This window comes from Halichoerus grypus, chromosome 1 (assembly GCF_964656455.1).
Source record: "Halichoerus grypus chromosome 1, mHalGry1.hap1.1, whole genome shotgun sequence".
Lineage (NCBI taxonomy): Eukaryota > Metazoa > Chordata > Mammalia > Carnivora > Phocidae > Halichoerus > Halichoerus grypus.
The window spans coordinates 113,206,391-113,226,463 of record NC_135712.1 but is presented as its reverse complement, the minus strand read 5'-3'; the positions used below and the strand labels follow the sequence as shown (position 1 = coordinate 113,226,463).

Genomic DNA, 20,073 nt, shown 5'->3' with positions numbered 1-20,073 from the left:
ATGCTTGCCAGATTCCAGTTCTATGAAGATCTCTGTTGTCTATTATAGACTAATCTTGGGGCCTAATTTCAAGATTTGTTTGACATTTTTGGTGGAAAATGTGTATTCTGGTAACTATGTCCTTTGAAAAATTTCATGAATTGCAAATAATAAGAGAGAGAGTAGACATGATTGTTAAACTTTGACAACTTTATTAAAGACTCAAAATACTTTTATTATATTAGAATTTTTTTATAGTTTAAATATTTTGGATTAATACTTATGAATGCACCTTATATAATTCACATACATATAATTTGATAATATAAATAATTGATTCCTCGAACATGCTTGTTTTGTTAATTTGCATTTCATATTTGGAAACCTTGAATAAAAATGCATTACATTTTTACTCCTTTTTGCCTTCCTTCTGTGTTCTATTTATATTTTTCTTTTCTTTGTTTATTTATTTATTGTTATTATTTTTGGTTATCAAATGATCCTTTATTGAAATATTTTCCTTTGTGGGGTATCTGGGTGGCTCAGTTGGTTAAGCCTCCAACTCTTGATTTTGGCTCAGGTCATGATCTCAGGGTTGTAAGATCCAGTCCCTGTCGGGCTCCACACTCAGTGGGGAGTCTGCTACTCTCCCTCTCCTTCTGCCCTCCCTCCCTCTCATGCACACTCTCATAAATAAATAAATAAATAAATAAATAAATAGATCTTAAAAAAATATATATTTTCCCTTGTAGTTCTTAACCAGCTGGGCATTCCACTGCACCACTATTGATGTCATCTATGATGTCATGAAGGTGTTGGCCATCAACACTGCAGCCCACAGACTGGGCAGTCCCCAGGATCTCTTTAATAGTTCCAGATAGTTCTCTGGCTAAAGATCGGTGCCCCATCTGTCCAGCAATGTTGGCAATCTTATCAAAACTGACATTTCTACTGTGCTTAATGTTTTCCTGCTTCTTTCTGTCTCTTGGCAATTCCTTGAGGGCTTTGATAATCAGGGCAGAGAGAGGAAGGTACCACTTCAATCTGGGCCTGTCTGTTCTGAATGGTCAGTTTCACTGCAATCCTCAGATCCTTCCAATCATCAGTTGCCTTGGCGATGTCATCACCAACCTTTTTCGGAGATAGACTCAGGGGACTGATCCTCAGGACTAAGGCAGACATGGCACCCACATCCCCACTGGTCACCTCAAGTATACGAATTTGGTCTTGTTGGGGTCCCACTTAAGTGGAATGGTGGAGGTGGCTGGTGTCAGATGAACCCGGATTCAGGATGACCGAAGACAGTTGTGCCTTCCTCTCCTCTGAGCCAAAAACCAAACCAAAAGCCTATGATTTTTTAAATAACATGCTAACATTTTCTCTTTGAGTTTTATATTTTTAAATTTTTTTGTATGTTGGTAATCCCAAGCTGCATTTTTTAAGGGGGGAGGGGCAGAAGGAGAGGAGGGAGAAACTCTTAAGCAGGCTCCACACCCAGCATAGAGCCCCATGAGGACTCCATCTCAGGACCCTGAGATCATGACCCTGAGCCGAAATCGAGAGTCAGAGGCTTAATGGACTGAGCTACCCAGGCATCCCCCATCTGCATTATTTTCCCATATTCAATCTTTATGTGTAGAGTACCGGTTGCTCTACATTCTCATATGGCACATAATTATTCTTATTTTCTTACTTAATATAATTTTTTAAATGCTTTGTTGTCTTCATAGTTAATCTTTATATTTTGAAGTATATATAATAAATATGTATTTAATTGAAAAGATGTTAGAAGGTAAAGGAATTATTCTTTTTCTATTATTTATACAAGTATCTGTAGCCTTACTGTATATACAAATTTTCTGATTAGAACTGGGTGGGCCTGGGTTAAATTTAGAAACAAGTAAAGATTTTGGGACACCTGGGTGGCTCAGTCAGTTAAGCATCTGACTATTGATTTCGGCTTGGGTCATGATCTCAGGGTTGTGAGACTGAGCCTCATGTAGGGCTCTTCACTGGGCATGGAGCCTGCTTAAGATTCTCTATCCCTTTCCCTCCTCTCCCCCTCTCTAAAAAACAAAAAACAAGTAAAGATTTTGCTTTAAATCTCCTCTTTCCTTTTGAAGTCTATCTCTGCTTTCTGTGCCTTATCATTCCAAGATGGCCTGTCATTATAGAGGTCACACCTCTACCTTAGTTTTTCATCACGTTTTTTATACCTTAAACTTCTGATTTTTTTTTAAAAGATTTTATTTATTTATTTGACAGAGAAAGAGAGAGAGCACAAGCGGGGGGAGTGGCAGGTGGAGGGAGAGGGAGAAGCAGGCTCCCCGCAGAGCAGGGGGAGCCCGATGTGGGACTCAATTCCAGGACCCCGCGATCATGATCTGAGCCAAAGGCAGTTGCTTAACCAACTGAGCCACCCAGGTGCCCCAAACTTCTGATTTTGTATTTAACGTGGTAATGCCTTCTGTGGTAGAGCTTGCCAGTCAAATATATAAATGCTTCTTAATCATGCCTTGTTTGAAGACTTATTCCTTCTACTGATAAGGTTAGCTCTGATAATATATTTTGTTGTTTCTAGGTTTTCTTTGACTTTTGCAGATATCTAATTTCCATCCTGCAAAGAGTACATGAGAGGGCAAAGCATGGTGTGTGTATACGTGTGTATATGAATGTGTGTACCAACATGTGTTTTATTGCCCTGAAAGAACAGGTATCTCACTCCAATAGCTTCACAGTATTATGGAATAGGATGAGTTGGGGAGGAGTTTCCAACTTTTCCAACTAAGTTCTATAGTCCTTGTAAATCCCCTTCTTTGCCTGGCTGGGTAGACAAAGTGTAAGCCTGAAGTGCTTCACTGCCCGAGTGACCTTTCATTCTCCCAGGCGGCTGGGATTAGATACTGCAGTCCTCAAACACTCAATCACAGTTCTTAGTCACAGACTAGGTCACAGCCAAGCAGTCAGCCTCAGGGGATGGTCATGTTCAAGTTCAGCTCATTAGTATCGACTCAGGCCATGTCTTTTGTTTCTGTTCTCACGATTATGTCAGGAACATGCAGAATTTAGGCTGCTTTAAAAAATTTAATCACCTCTCCTCAAGTTTTTGACTGTGAAGCAGCTACAGAAGAATGGGCTTTGCAGTAAAACAGACCCATCTGTGTGCAGGTATTTCCTTCCTTTTTTCTCTTTTTTTCATTTGTTTAATTTATCACTGGAAAGGATATAAAAGAGCATGATAAAATTTCAAAAAATTTAAGAGTATGCAATGGAAAGTAAGTAGTCCCTTTCATGTCTCTAAACTCCTTTCCCAAAGACAGCCATAGCTAGCATTTTATGTATCCCTTCATAAATTTTCTATTAATAATCAAACATGTATTTATACCCCTTAATTTAAACTCTTCTAAAGAGCTCAGGTGTTTCTGGCATATTTTCACTTAAAATGTGCCTTGAATGTTGTTCCTGAACAGCACATAGAGATCTACTTAATCTTTTTAAAAGACTATATTTAGTTACATAGTGTTCTATTGTATGCCTGTAAATACTATATTGAACCCATCCTCTATGGAGGGACCTTAAGTTATTTCCAGTTAAAAATATTTAAAAAAAAATTAAAGATGGTACTACAGTGAACATTCAAAGAGATATATGAGGGTAATTATTGGAGACATCCTTAAAGTGGATTACTGTGTCTAAGCATTTAAACTTTGATAGTTGTTGTCAAGTAGTCCTTCAGTGAAGGTGTATCAACTTACTTTCCCACTAACATTTGAAAGTGCCTGCTTTCAGACTATATACTGTTAAACTTTTTGATCTTTGCCTACAAATTCAATTTTCTTCAATAAATAGGAAGCAAATAATCTCTCTTCTTTTCTCCATTTCTCTGCCATCTTTAATTTTCTTGTTTTTATCACAAAATTGGATATTTAAGGTTATAACTTATTAGGGTTAATCATAAATTTCAAATATTAACTATGTAATCACTCCTTATAAGGGAGAAAGAGGTGTTTCTCTGGGCCTACATTCAATTTCCATGCTTCAGTCCCTCTTTGCTTTAACTCTGCCCACATGCTGATATGTGGCAGTGTTAATGGGACATTCTGTTTTTTTGGATCTCATGTAGAATGTACATCCAACTCATTTACCACAAAATTAAAAAAAATGAAGAGAGTGAATACAGCCATTAGAGTTGTGAATAATTTGAGTTAAATGTAAATGCAGAAAGAAAATAAGAAAACTACTATTAAGTACACCTTGCCCTCCTCAATGGAATACAATACAGATTTACAATGTTAATTATTTCCACCACCTATCTATTTAAAAGCTGTAAGATTGAAATATGAATATGTCGGGTATTTAAATACTTATTAAAAACCTGTACTTTATTAAAATATCATTATGCATATTTTAAAGTTAAAACTCTGCACTCTGTAGATGTAGAGGTAAAATTCCCATTTATTGTCCGCTGAATGTGAGGGAAATTGGATTTGTCAGGAAGCTGATTGATATCTCGAAGTGTTTTGTTTTCAGTGACTGGCACTGCCTAGTTACAACCATCTATCATCTAACAGGTAATTAGTCAGATTTCTCATCATGAGCCTTCAATCCTGCTGTTTTATTATTGAAATACCACAAACCAGTAGGCAATTTGAATGCAGATAAAATTCTCTGTCATGGTCTTAAGGACAAAGACAACATTTTGCAATTCAGCAGTAGTGATTTTGAATAAAAGTCCCCGAAATGTAAGTTTGGGTCTTATAAGAAAATAAATATAAAAAATTTAATTTGATACCACATTTGTCCTTTACAGTAACAACTGAGACATTTGTTGTTTACAAAGCAATCCAGTGTTCTAATATGAACTTACTTTATTATAATAATTTATAAGTAGAAAGTTAAGTGAAAGAACGTTGATAGCATGAAAAATAAAGTTAGACAAAATAAATGAACTAAGTCTTGAATAGCTTTCATTCATTTTTCAAACTATTTTAAGATGGTGGATAAAAGTAGTCTGTAATTAGTAGTAGCTAATAATATGAGAAGTTTACTCCTTTCAATTATTTTTCATAAGAAAGTTTAGAAATTAAAATAATTAGAAATTTTAAAGATGAATTATTTGATCACTCTTACACATGCTTTGTAGTAAACAAACTTGCTTCTGAAGTTGATGCTAAGATACTTTGGGGGCCTTCTATGATTTATAGATTTCAGGCAACTGATTTTACATTACTGGTATTCCAACAAGATTGATTATTTCATACCATTTAATATTATTTTCTTGACTTAATTAAAAATCGTTTGGGGGCAGAAGGAGCTGCACTGGGTCATGAGGAGCGGCCCATTATATACTTTCAAGCTGGGAGGGGGTTAGGCATAGTGTAAATCCCTAAGGAATTTTGGAAGCAAGGTTTCCAGGACCTTGAGGGGGCTAGCTATTGTTAGGGAAAGGTCATTTATTAGTGTCTAATAAAACCTTAGTCATGAGACCCTTCAGATGTCTATTGGTGGGTCATATGCTTGGGGGATGATTGCCAACATATATCTTGGGGGGTAGAGATAAAGGAAGTTTCCAAAGGAATTTTTATATGTTAAAAGACTCACAGGATCCTGGGGGTCAGGCTAAGATTGCCTTTTACCCTGAGCAAGATATTAACATAGAGGCAGCTGAGTTCCTAGAGGAGTATCATTCTGCCTCTTTCAAGAACTTGTCAATGGGCTGTAAGTAGTAAGGAAGTTTAATTTTTCTTTTGCCTTTGTTTCCCACATCATCTCCCCCCCAACTTTTTGTGTGGGACTAAATGTCTACATGCTTTCTCAAACCTTAATTAAATAATAATTTTCTTTGCTCCACAAAGTATTGTATATATTGCACATGTACATTAAAATTATCCAGATCAAGGGAGCCTGGGTGGCTCAGTCGGTTAAACATCCGACTCTTGATTTCGGCTCAGGTCATAATCTCAGGGTTGTAAGATCAAACCCTGTGTAGGCCTCTGTGCTCAGCGTGGTGTCTGCTGGAGATTCTCTCTCTCCCTCTCCCTCTGCCCCTTCCCCCTGCATGCTCTCTCTCTCTCTCTCTCTCTCAATCTCTCAAATAAATAAATAAATCTTTAAAAAAAATTAACCAGATCAAACAATGTTTTAATTCAGTTACATAGTCACGTCTTCTGGTGTGTAATAGATTTTACCAGAAAGAAAATATTTACATAATTAATTTTGATTTTAAAATATAAACTAAACCTTAGTTTTGTGTGAGGATTGAACACATACTTTAGAAACATAATCCATAATATGGGCATTCAACAATTCCTATGTAATAGGTAGAAAATAATATCAAATATTATAAAATTGCTTATACTTGTTTAAAATATGGCATTGTAAATTTTTCTTGTAGTATCTTTATTAAAAATAGGTCAATGTACACACTTACCTTTTTGTTTCTTTAAATAGCATAAGCTTTGGTTCTACCATGAACATTTCATAAGATCTTTTCATATGAAAACAAATACCAATTCATAAGCCATGATTGCTTACATTATCTTTTTAAGATATTTTTTAATTTTTAATTTTTTAAAATAATCTCTACACCCAATGTGGGCCTTGAATTCACAACCCTGAGATCAAGAGTCGCGAGCTCCACCGATTGAGCCAGCCAGGCACCCTGCTTACACTATCTTAATGCACTAATATAAAAAATACTCTTACAGGTATTACACATGGAGAATAAAAAGTTAAGAGAATAATTAAAGTATTAAATAAGTGATCTGGTTAAGCAGACAAATAGAATATTACATACACTGCTGCTCAAAGTAGATAAAACATGTGATAAGGTTTCCAGACCTGGATAAGAAGATCACAATCTCTATTATCACATAAAATCCAAAGCTGCTAGTTCCCTGAGAATTTTATTTAGATAATATTTATGCAACACTGAATAAACACAAATTGAAACCTTAAGTTAAACTTCTAGGCTCTTATAGGCATCAAGATAGAGCACACACACCCTGCTGACTTGGCTCTTGGCACCTAAGCATATTGGATTTTATTTCTATTTGTGAGTGAATGGAAATTTTAGGTGTTTCTATTGACTACTTGACTACACTGTGGTATAATAAAAATAGGTAATAACAAGGGAGATTTGTTGCAAGGCAGGTTCACTTTTTCATTTAATCCTCCCATGAGAAAGGTCCTGCCATCATCCCCATTTGGTGGATGGGATACTGAGGCTGAGAGAGATTAAATGCTTTGTCAGATTTCATATAGCTAGTAGAGTGGTGGAGTGGTGGGGATGGAATTTGGACCTAGGTACTTCAATATGGATCTTAGGCCCTTTGTCTCTGTTTGCTAGTACCAAAGCAGAATATGGCTCACATTCTAAGCAATGCCCTGTTCACTCATTCTAGAGAGACCTTGTCCATAATAGTCTTCATTTGGGGGCACTGTAGAGTGACATATGGAGTCACCATCTTTGGTATCTCCTGACAGCTACCATGTACTGGTCTTACTCCTATAGATTTTCTTTGGTCGGCACAATTTTTTTTCCATCCATTACCTTCATCTGAAGCTGAAGTCCAAAGAGATGAAAGGACCAGTAGAAGATTATACAACTGTTAAATGGTAGTGTTAGGTAATTCATCGCAAGAAACACAAATCATTTTTTTTTACACACTCAAGTATATTTTCTTTGCAGCATATGGGAGAAATATAGTATAATGGAAAAAAGCATCAATTTTGGAATCAGAAAGACCTGGGTTAAAAATCTAAATTCTACCAGTTACTAGGAGGTGTGTATGTGAGTGAATTACTCAACCACTCTAAACCTGTTTTCATATCTATAAAGTGGGGACTGATAAGAATATCTGTTCTAGTTATTCTGTGTGTCTGGTGTGTGCAGGTGTCAGACAACACCCTCTCCTCTCATATGCTCCTGTTTCCTCCCATTTGAAAGCTACATGAACTCTTCTGGCTCATATTTCACTAAGTTGAAACATAGTACTAAAACAATAAGAAGTTTTATTTTGAGTTCTTTGATTTAGTTTAACTAGGGTGAATGGTAGCCAGTAAAGTCTTTATTCTCATGTACAGTTTACTGAATCAATTGACTATTATTCATGCGCTTTTGGGAAGATATCAGTTGGCTGATATTCATGAGCTTTGGGGAAGATACGTAATAATACCAAGACTTTAAACAACAAAATAGGGCTGGAGGAAACATCTGGAGGTGATGGATATGTTTATGGCATTGATAATGGTGATGATTTCATGGGTGTATACTTTTCTCCAAACTCACCAAATTGTATACATTAGATATGTATAGCTTTTTATATATCAATCATACCCCAATAAAGTGGGTAAAAAATGATTTTTTAACCATACACCTGTAAGAATGATGGGTAGTACATCAGGATATAATTCTATAATGCTTGATCCTACTATACTTTTCTTAGTATTTCTTAATAACTATATTCCTTAAGGTATGCTTGGTGGATGGATTAAATTAGAATCACTGGAGGTGCTGAATAAATATTCAGATTCCTGGGCCCTCCTTTGGAACTATTGAATCAGAATCTCTGAAGGAGAGGACCAAGAATCCACAATATTCCAGGAAGTATATTATTGTATTGATTGACTGACTTATCTCTGTCTACATCCCACCAGCATCTAGGAATAGACTAATATTCTAGGTTCTGAGAGCACATTGTATAGTGCAAATGCCAGATACATAAACAAATTACAAAACAACATGATAAAGGTTAAAGCAGAGGTATATAAAAGTATGCTATAAAAGCACACTTAATAATGGCTAATTAAGCCAGCCAGGTAAATCAGAGGAGATTGCTTATGTCTCCACCATGGCAGTTGAGTTGGGTTTTGAAGGATGGGTAGAATTTCACCAGGGAGAGAATGGGATTTGAAGACAAAGAGGATATTATAAGCAAAAGGAACAATAGATTAAAAGACACAAATATTTGAGGTGAATTTTAAAGGAGTACTTTTACATATTATTCTTAGAAATATAAGTTATTTCATATTTTTTTTGGAGGGCAGGTGGGCAGTAAATTTTAAGATGACTTTGTACAAATATTTGACCCAGCATTTCCACTGCTTAATATCTACTCTAGGAAGACATGCACAGATGTTCACATTACAGAAGACAATTTAAATGTCACTCATCAAGAAATGGGCAAATAAATCGTAGGGCCTTGATTTATTTATTTACCAAATATTTACTGATACTTATTATTGATATTTATGAGTAGTTATGTGCCAGGCACTATCTAGGTACTAGAGATAAAGCATTGAACAAACAGACAAAAATATATACCTTCATGGGGCTTATAGCAGGGAGAAATAGGCAAGAAACACAAATTTAAAAACTGAAGTATTGGGAAAGATTGCTATAAGTGTCATGGAGAAAAAGCAGGGAATGAGATAGGAAGCTCAGGGTGAGAGTTGGGACATGGGAAGGATGGTTTGTAATTTTATTTTATTTTATTATTTTTATTTTTATTTTTTTTTAAAGATTTTATTTATTTCTTTGACAGAGCGAGAGACAGCGAGAGAGGGAACACAAGCAGGGGAAGTGGGAGAGGGAGAAGCAGGCTTCCCGCTGAGCAGGGAGCCCGATGCGGGGTTCGATCCCAGGACCCTGGGACCATGACCTGAGCCGAAGGCAGACGCTTAACAACTGAGCCACCTAGGTGCCCCTAATTTTATTATTTTTAAAAAATATTTTATTTATTTTAATCCCAGGACCCTGAGATCATGACCTGGGTGGAAGGCAAACAAACGCTTAACCAGCTGAGCCACCCAGGTGCCCGGTTTGTAATTTTAAATAGTGTGATCAGAGGGTTCTACTAAGTGTAAAAACCCTGCAGTGAGAGCATGCCTGACAGTTCATGGAATAGCAAGGAGGCCATGTAACTCTCATGGAAGAGAGTACTTGAGGAAAGACTAGTAGGAAGTGAGGTCAGAAGTGGGGGTGCTTTTGTAGGTACGGCCTGTAGCTATTGTAAGGACTCTCTGTCTTTGACTCTGAATGATGGGGAGCCATGGCAGGGTTTTAAGTAGAATAGTGAGATGGTCTGCTGTATTTTTTTTTTTTAAGACTTTATTTATTTATTTGAGAGAAAGAGAGAGACAGCAGGGGGAGGGGCCGAGGGGGTGGGAGAGAGAGAATCTTTTTTTTTTTTTTTTAAAGATTTTATTTATTTACTTGACAGAGAGAGACACAGCGAGAGAGGGAACACAAGCAGGGGGAGTGGGAGAGGGAGAAGCAGGCTCCCCGCAGAGCAGGGAGCCCGATGCGGGACTCGATCCCAGGACCCTGGGATCATGACCTGAGCTGAAGGCAGTCGCTTAACCAACTGAGCCACCTAGGCACCCGAGAGAGAGAATCTTAAACAGGCTCCATACCTAGTGTGAAGCAGATGCAGGGCTCAATCTCATGACCCTGAGATCATGACCTGAGCTAGAACCAAGAGTCAGACACTTAACCGACCCAGCCAGCCAGGCACCCCAGGTCTGTTGTATGTTTTAATAGAATCTTGTTAATGCTGTATGGAGAACAGACTAAAGGAGGCAAGGGTGGAAGCAGGGAAATCAGTTTGGAGGCTATTATAATCATCTAAGTGAGAATGATTGTAGCTGTGACCAGAGTTGGGGTTGTTGATGTAGTGAGAAGAGTTTGGATATGTGTGTGTAGGGAAGATAGGGCCACTAGAATTTCCTGATAGACAGGGTATGGGGTGAGAGACACAGGAATGAGTCTGGGAGAATTCCAAGGGCTTTAGCCTGGTCAGCTAGAAGGAGAGTAGGAGGACTGGCTGGGCTGGAGGAAGGTCAGCAGTACAGGTTTTGACACGCTAGCTTTGAGATGTCTGTTAGACATCCTGTTAGGGATGGGGAGCGGGCAGTTCTATATGTGAGTTGCAATTTAGTGGTGAGGTACAGCTCAGAGACCTACATCTGAGAGCTACGTATGAATGGTATTTAAAGTCATGAGATGGAGGAGATCCCCAGAGATTCCAGAATTTGGGATAATATTCAGAAATTAAGAAAAATAAGGAAAACAATAGCATCTGATAATAGTAAGCCAACACACATAGAGTTTATGCCATGTATCAAGAACTGTTCTAAAGGATTTGCATTTTAAACCTCACAAAACCTTACAAGGGAGGTAGTATTATTATTTCAATCTGCCAGATGGGAAAATTGAGGCAGAGAGGAGGTTAAGTAACTTGTCTGAGGTCACTGATAAAGGGGCAGAGTTGGGATTTGACTCTATGCTTTTCTTAACCACAAAAAGGATTAAGTAAAAAATACATTGCAGAATTATGTTATCATCGTGATATAAATATGAAAGCCTCAAATACCATCATTTATTTCTCCATATGAATGTCTATGAAAATAATTGCTGAGGAAAGATCTGGATGTATGCACTTCAACCAGGAATTAAAGATTTGGGCAGCCAAGGAGATACCAAATTCATAAGCAGTGTAATAGTTATATATTTGGGGAAATAAAGAACCAGTTGGATATGCCCCAGCTTTCTGATATTTAAATAGCATTTATTCCTACCTTGTTTATCGTTCTTGAACCTAAGTAGATTCTTACTTCAATAGGCTTTTTGGACATAATTTAGAAAAATAATGCTGAAGGATATTGATTTAGATCAGAAACTGTTAGACCAATAAGTCTCATATTTCTTATATAATTTTACTACAAGAAAATTCCATAACAGCAAGATTTGTCATGGCTTTAGCCTGTATAAGTTAGGGTATCATCACTTGCTACCTACCCACTAATTTGGATTGGTAATACCTGCGTAAGTTATAAAGAATTTTCACAAATGGATTTTTGGATTTCACTCCAATAGGCTCTATTATGCTAATATTTAAAATGTCTTTTGAAGGGAAATACTAATTCAATCAAAGGATACTCTACTGCTTAAAAAACTTGCCCATGCAAATATCCTTGATTATTAATTCATTGAATCATAAATAAAATATAAGTTAAATTAATTTTGACTTTGCATTCAGTTTCATCTTAAGGCCACATTCTGCCCTTTTGCATACCAGCTGATGTCCCTGGGAAAGGTTTGCAGCTGTTTCCATAACCAGTGCTATAATGACTCACCTGCCAGACCTGCACGGCACTCCTTGTGAGAGCCCGATGGCAGGATATTGATTTCTTTAAAGGCTATTAACATTCTCAATGATGAGGGTGTGAAGGATAAAGCAAAGGGAGATGGGAAGAAAAACCTTAGAAACATTCAGATAAGTCTTCAAAATGGAAGTGCAGAGAGAATTTAATCGGCTAGTTATCTGACCTCTACACCTTTGCAGAATACAAGCCTATCTGAAAATTCACTTTGTAATAAAGTTTCCATGATATTTGGCACCTTCTGCTTCAGGCTAGAAATGCTGGGTACTGTTTTTCACTACCATTTTCCTTCTAGTGAGAGTTTTGTCATAAAATTCTTCATGAATATCCTTATATTTGGAAAGAAAGATGATTAAAGCTTGTTTCAGCACATGGACATGACACTGTTTGGTTATCATCCAGCCATTTCTAAATTGATGAATAAGGCAAACATTTATTTAACATGGATGCTAAGCACTTGGCTAGATGCTCATAGGCAAAAGGGAGTTCTCAGAGGGGAGAAACAGGACACGCGTGGCTATACACTATAAATGGGATAAGTATTGCTCTAGCATGAACTATCATGGAAAAAGGTCGTGATAACTAACTCTCCTTTGTGCAGGGAGCACAGTTAGAAAATGGAGCTGACATTTGAGCTGAGCTTTGAGCCCATAGAGGTTTTAAGTCTGAGTATGATCAGAGCTGTGTAGGATAGCTACGGATGTAGCCCTCTGTGTGGGCAAGATGGCTGTCATTGGTGTGTTGAGGAGGAATGGAGTGGTTGAGAGATTGAAGCATGTGACTATTGTAATGCTGTAGTTAAGAGGTGCTATGGGGCTGGATTTGGGTCATGTAGGGGAAGGAAGGCATGAATAGCAAGAGATTTTGGAGATGCATCTCACGGGACATGGTAAACAGTTGAGAGTGGTGGTTGAGGGAGGAAAGAAAGCAGAGAAGGAAGAACCAAGATTTACTCTTGAGTACCTAGTGTAGACCACCAGAAAGTTTTTTGCAGGGGGTAATTGAAGGGAGTGATTATAGGTTCAGTGTTATGCATATAGAGTTTGGGTTTTCAACAGATTATTCAAGTGGAAATGTCGTGTAGGGGGTTCAAAGGGTATGTCTGGAGCTCAGGTGGGAAGAGACAGTTCTGGAATTATTTATATTAGGAGTCAAAAATATACAGGGGATGGCTGAGGTTCTCCAGAGAGCAGCTCTCTTTGATGACCTCTGTGAGCCTCATTTTCTGAGTAATAGTAACTACACTATGAGTTTTAGTGAGAAAACTGATAAGAGAGAGCACACAAAGCCTTGTGTCTGGAACCTAGTAAGCACTCAGTCTATATTAGTTATTACTGTGGTTGTTGTTTTTATTTGCTAAAGAGCAGAGACAGTAGAAGTCTGGGAATGGTGAGTACAAACCACTCCTACAAGAATATAGGGATGACAAGGCTGAGAGAGCTGGGAAGACACTTAAAACGAAGGTTTTTTTGTTTTTGTTTTTTTTTTAATTGATGGAGAAATGGGTATATTTATAAGGGGGAGAGCTATTGAAGATAAAGAGAGAGATGGACAAAATCTTGGAGTTAGGGCCAGGAGACTTAGTGGACATGTTCCTAGATTATCACTTGGGGTCTGGCACACATGGTTGGAGGCTTGAAGGACATGATAAAGGTTTACAGACAGCTTCAGTGGGGATTGAGAAAAAAGGCTGTCCTTGTGTCTTCTTTTGTTGATCAGTCTTAAGGTCCTATTGATTTTACCAGGACCTGGATTTTCTTCTTCAATACCTTAGTTCAGTCCTGTAATATCAGACACTATTCATGCCTTACAACCCAGTCCAGCCTCTAAAAAGCCAACTACTGTTGCCTTTATTTTTTTTTTATTTTTTTATTTTTCTACTGTTGCCTTTAAAAGGTACCTATTCTGATATATCCCCAGTTAAACATTTCTGATGTCTCCTTATTGCCTACAAGATGAAAAAATCTTGATTCCTTAATATCCTCCTTTATTCTTATCCATCTTCCCTAATACACCTAAGGTTGCAGTAGTGCTGAACTGAGATATGCTCTTCCATTAGTTTGACCATGTACTGTAACGTGCGAAAGGTAGTGCTTTTGAGTGTAAGGGGGTGCTACTAAATAATGTCAGGACAGTAGATAAAAACTGGATCCTAGTGTCTATCATCCCCCTGATTTCTCACATTTATGCCTTATTTGTGTCTTCTGTTCATTTTGCTTGGAATATGCTCTCTGTCATCAATTTCATTCTCCCCCTGGTGAAATCCTACCCATCCCGCAAAACCCAATATAACTGCTAGGTGCCAGAAATAATCAATCCCCTTTGATTTCCCTGGCTGGCTCAATTAGCCATTTTCTCCTCTATGCTTTTCTCTAAAAAATAGAGAGCATTTTATGTACCCCTGCCTTTATCATGTTGTTTTGTAACTTGTTTACTTGTATAACTGCCCTGTCCAATATACTGTGAGCTCCCAGAATCCAGAATATTGGTGTATACTTGGCATTTGGTGCAGTGGGTCAGACCCACAGAAGTCGTCCAATAATAAAATCATGTATTCCCTTGAATTGTCATTATCATATGTGCCAACTTCCCTATTATATTATAAAGTCATGGAGACTTTGGGGCACCTGGGTGGCTCAGTCAGTTAAGCATCTGACTCTTGATTTCAGCTCAGGTCATGATCTCAGGGTCCTGGGATTGAACCCTGCATTGGGCTCCACGCTGTTAGGTTCCACACTCAGCAGAGGTCTGATCAAGGATTCTCTCTCTTTCTCTCTCTCTCTCTCCCTCTGCTCCCCCCAAAATAAATAAATAAATCTTGAAAAGAAAAGTCATGGAGACTTTGCTTTCAGTTGATCTTTTTATCCTCTTTAGGGCTAGCACATTTTCTTGTAAGGAGTAGGTCCTGAGCTGTATTTGTTGAATGAAAGAATAAAAAGACACTGAAAAATACACTTAAGTTTCAGGCTATTAGTATATAATTCTGAAAACCTGTCCTTGAAACAATATAGTATTTTATAGAATTCTCTCTTGTTAAATAATTTCAACCTAAATTTGCAGCCTTGGGTTAATTTCCAAAGAGATTATTTTGTGGGTAATGGTGATTTAAATCTCATAATATGTTTAATGCTCGGACAAGCAAATCCTTTTAACATCAGTTGAATTTAAATATGCAATTTCTTCTTTCACTCCCTGAATATGAAGTACAGCAACCTTTATCCTAGGACTGATCCTAGGATCAGGTTCCTAAGCTGAGCTTTATTGTTTGTGTATTGAGAGGTCACGGAGAGCTTTCTGTGGAAAAAAAATAGAATAATTATGATATTCCTAAAGGAGGAACAGATGATGTTTTGTAAACAACAACCATATTCTTTGCTTTCCGCCAATTGTCTTCCAGAAAGAAGCCTCTACCTTCTGATGGGAGAGAGAAACTGCTTGGGTATCTGCTGGAACGTTTTCTGATGGTGTTTCTGATGCCTTTTAGCTAGTCTGCTCTTTTACCAGTTGTGGTATTGAGATAACATTAAACACACACACACACAAGGCAGGATTTTTATTTTGAAGTAGTTACTGCCGGAATCTTCAAACTATTTAAACCAGTTGTTAAGTGACACTTTATTATTTGAAGTAATTGAGGCTGGCGAAGGCTGTAGCTGTCCCATCCATAAGCAGTTACCGCTCTGAGGTGTCAGAGACCCAGGGAATCGGGATTCTTATTATTGGTTTTATTTTTAGCTGAATCAGTCATGCCGACTGAGGGCTGACACGAGAGCCAGCCTATAATGAGATGTCATGATTTGTTGCTTTTATGCATTCACCTTGGGGCAGTCATTATACCAAGTGAACAGCTCATGGCATCTCTTCCTGTGGCTCCTACTGCCATCTCCGGCTCCTGCTGTTCCTGTGGTCATCCTTCTCCGTCTCCTGCCTGTGCTGTCTCTGGCCAGGGCTTTCCCCCTCACTTTCCCCTGCTATTGCTGATAGCTCTTGGCTCCTGGTGGCTCAACTAATGTCTGAAGCTAAAGGCTGCCATCTCAGTGAAGTGTTGTTTCCCAGAGTGTAGCAGGGAGCTGTGCATGAAATACTGGGAAAAGACACACCGCCTTGTGTGCTGGCATGCGTCCGCCTCCACTTGTGGACAACAGAGAGGCAGCCCATCACAGCTGGTCAGGCGTGCGGTCCGTGAACTGCAGGGTCCAGCCGTATGTCAGTCTTCTACGTATCATGATACTTTGAAGACTTCTAAAACAGATATCTATCTTTATTCTATGCGAGTCCCAGCCAAAATGATTTCTAATTCCGTATTCTGTGCTTTGAAGGTTGGCAATCAAATATTTCCTATGAAAATAACCCAAATAAGAAAATAAATGTGATGGGGCCGAAGGATGTTGCTTTTGTCCATCCATCGTAGAGTGAATAAATAAATAGTTTTTGGTGATTACAGATAGTATTGTTATGAAAATTCTTGTCCTTGTCTTTTAGTAAATAATATATGTACACATTTTTTGTTGGCTATATACCTTGGAGTGAAATTGTTGGATCTAGGGAATGCATATGTTCCATTTTAGTGGATACTTCGTTTTTTTATTTAACTTTCTCTTTTTTTTTTAAGATTTTATTTATTTATTTGACAGAGAGAGACATAGCGAGAGAGGGAACACAAGCAGGGGGAGTGGGAGAGGGAGAAGCAGGCCTCCTGCCGAGCAGGGAGCCCGATGTGGGGCTTGATCCCAGGACCCTGGGATCATGACCTGAGCCAAAGGCAGACACTTAATGACTGAGCCACCCAGGAGCCCCTAATTTTCTTTCTTTTTTTAAAGATTTTATTTATTTATCTGAGAGAGAGAGCGTACAGATGTGGGGAGGGGCAAAGGGAGAGGAAGAGACAGAAGCTGACTTCGCACTAAGCATGGAGCCCAACAAGGGCTTCGATCCCAGGACCGAGACCTGAGCCAAAGTCAGACACTTAACTGACTGAGACACCCAGGCGCCCCTTCATTTAACTTTCTACTGTTAAATATTTTTGTTTATTACTGAATAGCTTTTAAAACTAATTTTTATTAGTTACACAGTATTTCAGCAAAGTCGTCATAATGCAGTTTACTTAATCCTTTCCTTACTGGTTCAGTGTTTTGCTGGCTTACAATTTCAGAACTCCTTAAAAAAAAGTTTATAAAATCTTTATTGGGGTGCCTGGGTGGCTCAGTCGTTAAGGGTCTGCCTTTGGCTCAGGTCGTGATCCCAGGGTCTTGGGATGGAGCCCCACATTGGGCTCCCTGCTCAGCAGGAAGCCTGCTTCTCCCTCTCCCACTCCCCCTGCTTGAGTTCCCTCTCTCGCTGTGTCTCTCTGTCAAATAAATAAATAAAATCTGAAAAATAAATAATACAAAATCTTTATTAATTTTGGGTACACCTCTTTTTGCTTTATATGTGAAATGTCTAAATGACATCCTAGAGATGATAGTCACAACATATATATATGCCCTCACCATGTCATCTGAACCAGACATTGAAACAGGTGCTGTATTTATGAGGATAAAATAAAAGTGTTCTTAAGTACTCAGAAAAACTCATCACCTTGTGATTGGATTAGAATCATTCTTCCTCTCCCTCTCTCTCCCCTTCCTGCCTCCCCCATCCCTCTTTCTCTCATCTCTTTTTAAGCACAACTCATGGACTACTCTACACTTTGCTTTTGTACCTTGCTATTTTTCATTTAGCAATAGATTTGGAGATATTTCCTGTCAGTACATACAGATTTACCTTGTTCTTCTTAATGACTCATGCCATTTTAATTTGTTGAATTGCCAATTAGCATAGCACTCAAATAAAGATACCAAAATTGAGTTTGATAAATCAATAATCAGCAATCAAGAGATACTCTATAGATTTGGGTAGACTTTTCCATTGTAGAAGAGGCTTTTAGGCAGCAGGCTCTATTTTCAACAAACACGACTTTACATATATAATTCATCCTTACAAAAGGGCACAAAATTAACTATTTAATTTATTCAATTTTTCAGTGACTGGTAGCTTCACTGTTTATTTCTTTCAACAAATGGGGGAACTAAAATTCTGGTGTGTTATTCAATTAAACCAAAGAAACACAGCAAGTGGTATCCAAGCTGGGATTACAGTTCAGGGGCTCTCCTGGTTTCATGGACTGCTTATTAAGTCATGTTTCAATTAGTGCATCATTTCATATTCCCTGGTGTCTCATGCAAATGCAAAATGTTTAAGTTAAGGAGATAATGTTTTTAAGAACTCCAAATTGCATTTGAGCATAAATTCCAGGAAGCAGACTCACCTTCAGAATAAAAAAGGATTTTATAAGAGGGTCATGCAGTTAGATATTTAGGGTCTGAATGACTGCATTTTGTCCCTCTTCCCCGAGGGCATTTGGAAGTGGCCCTGAGGCCCAGATGCATAGCTCATTGTATGAAAAACTAAACTGGCTTAGAGTGTGTCTCAGTTTTAGAAGTAATATGTTTTTCTTTTCCTCTGTCATTCTTTGTTGTGCTCATTAGGTAAACCTTTCTATAATCATAGAATCTAAGTCAATACTAAGTCCATGCAAAGTACCTAGTAGGTACCTCATAAATAATTTATCAAATTGGCTTTTTGTTTCACTTATTTCTGTTTACAATTTTCTGTGTCTCAGGTTTCATCTCTTCAGAATCCATTGGTGTATTTTCCAAAAATTTTTATAAAAAGCGTATTTCAAGACAAATAAGATGCTTAACATTTAAACCAATAGAAATATGTGTTAAATACTTAAATGTTGACCTGTGTCAAGAAACATCGGTATGACTTTAATTTGTTTAGCAATTGATTCAAATAAGGAAAAAATAGGAACATGTGGTAGTAAAGGTTTTTTAATGCATCCGCAAGCAATATATATACATATGCAGTCTTGTAATCTGAAATGTACATAGTATGCTAATGTGCAATTTCATAATTTCTGTTAAAAATGATTATATCCTGCTGCTAAGACCAAAAGCATACTAAAGTCAGTTTTCCATGCTTTCCTAATCATGGGATGTATACCAGCATACTCACATACCCAATACTTACATTATGTTAGAGGATAAGCCAGTAGTTTTTAGGTACTGGACACACACACACACACACACACACACACACACACACTTCTTCTCCTTTTAGAAACAATGACAACAACCGAATAGCTTTATTATTTCACTTGTCAACCAGTGAAATGTTTTTATTAAAAACAAATTACTTCTTGATAAAACAAGTGATAAATTTGCTACTATGAGCAATCTAGGGATCTGTTTCACTTTTCCCATGGGAAAAAAACCTTTAAGCCTCTGAGTGAACTCTGTAAATAGGCTACATAAAAAGAACAAAACAAAACCCACCTCAAGATATTTAATAGCATCATAGAATTTTCTTGTCATTACAAAAATTAATTTTAGTATATTATATTAAAGAGTATCTTGAATAAAATTGACACTCAGGCCTGCCAAATAAATGTTTCCTGATCAGAATTAACTACTTTATACTTTTCTAATTTATCAAGAAAAATATTTTGGAAATGCCAAAATGGATACATACATTATACTTATTCTTTAACACTGATAGTCTCTACCAAATAAGACTTAGATAAATAGGATCTCTCTTTCCTTAAGAGTACAGAGAGACATTGGGTGTAATAATAATATGGTGAATTCTAATATTTCAAAATTTTGAAAGGAAAGATATATGTTACTGTGTTTTTATACCTACACATGCTATTCATTAACAAAGTGTAGTTTTTTCCAAACTGGTACAGTTAGAACAAATATTTGTCAGGGTTAGTCTCAGAGAACAGAATCCAGTGAGCTAGTTTCAGCAAACAAGATTTATTGCAGAGTATTAAATGGCTTGCTGAATCTTTGGGAGGGCTGAAGAAACAGACTCTAGGTTGAG

At 37.6% G+C, this 20,073-nt stretch overlaps 1 pseudogene; it reads right to left on the bottom strand.

The window, feature by feature from the left end:
- Positions 1-734: 734 nt before the first annotated feature.
- The window catches only part of LOC118548041 (large ribosomal subunit protein uL11 pseudogene), a 69,904-nt pseudogene continuing 50,565 nt past the window's right edge, over positions 735-20,073 (bottom strand).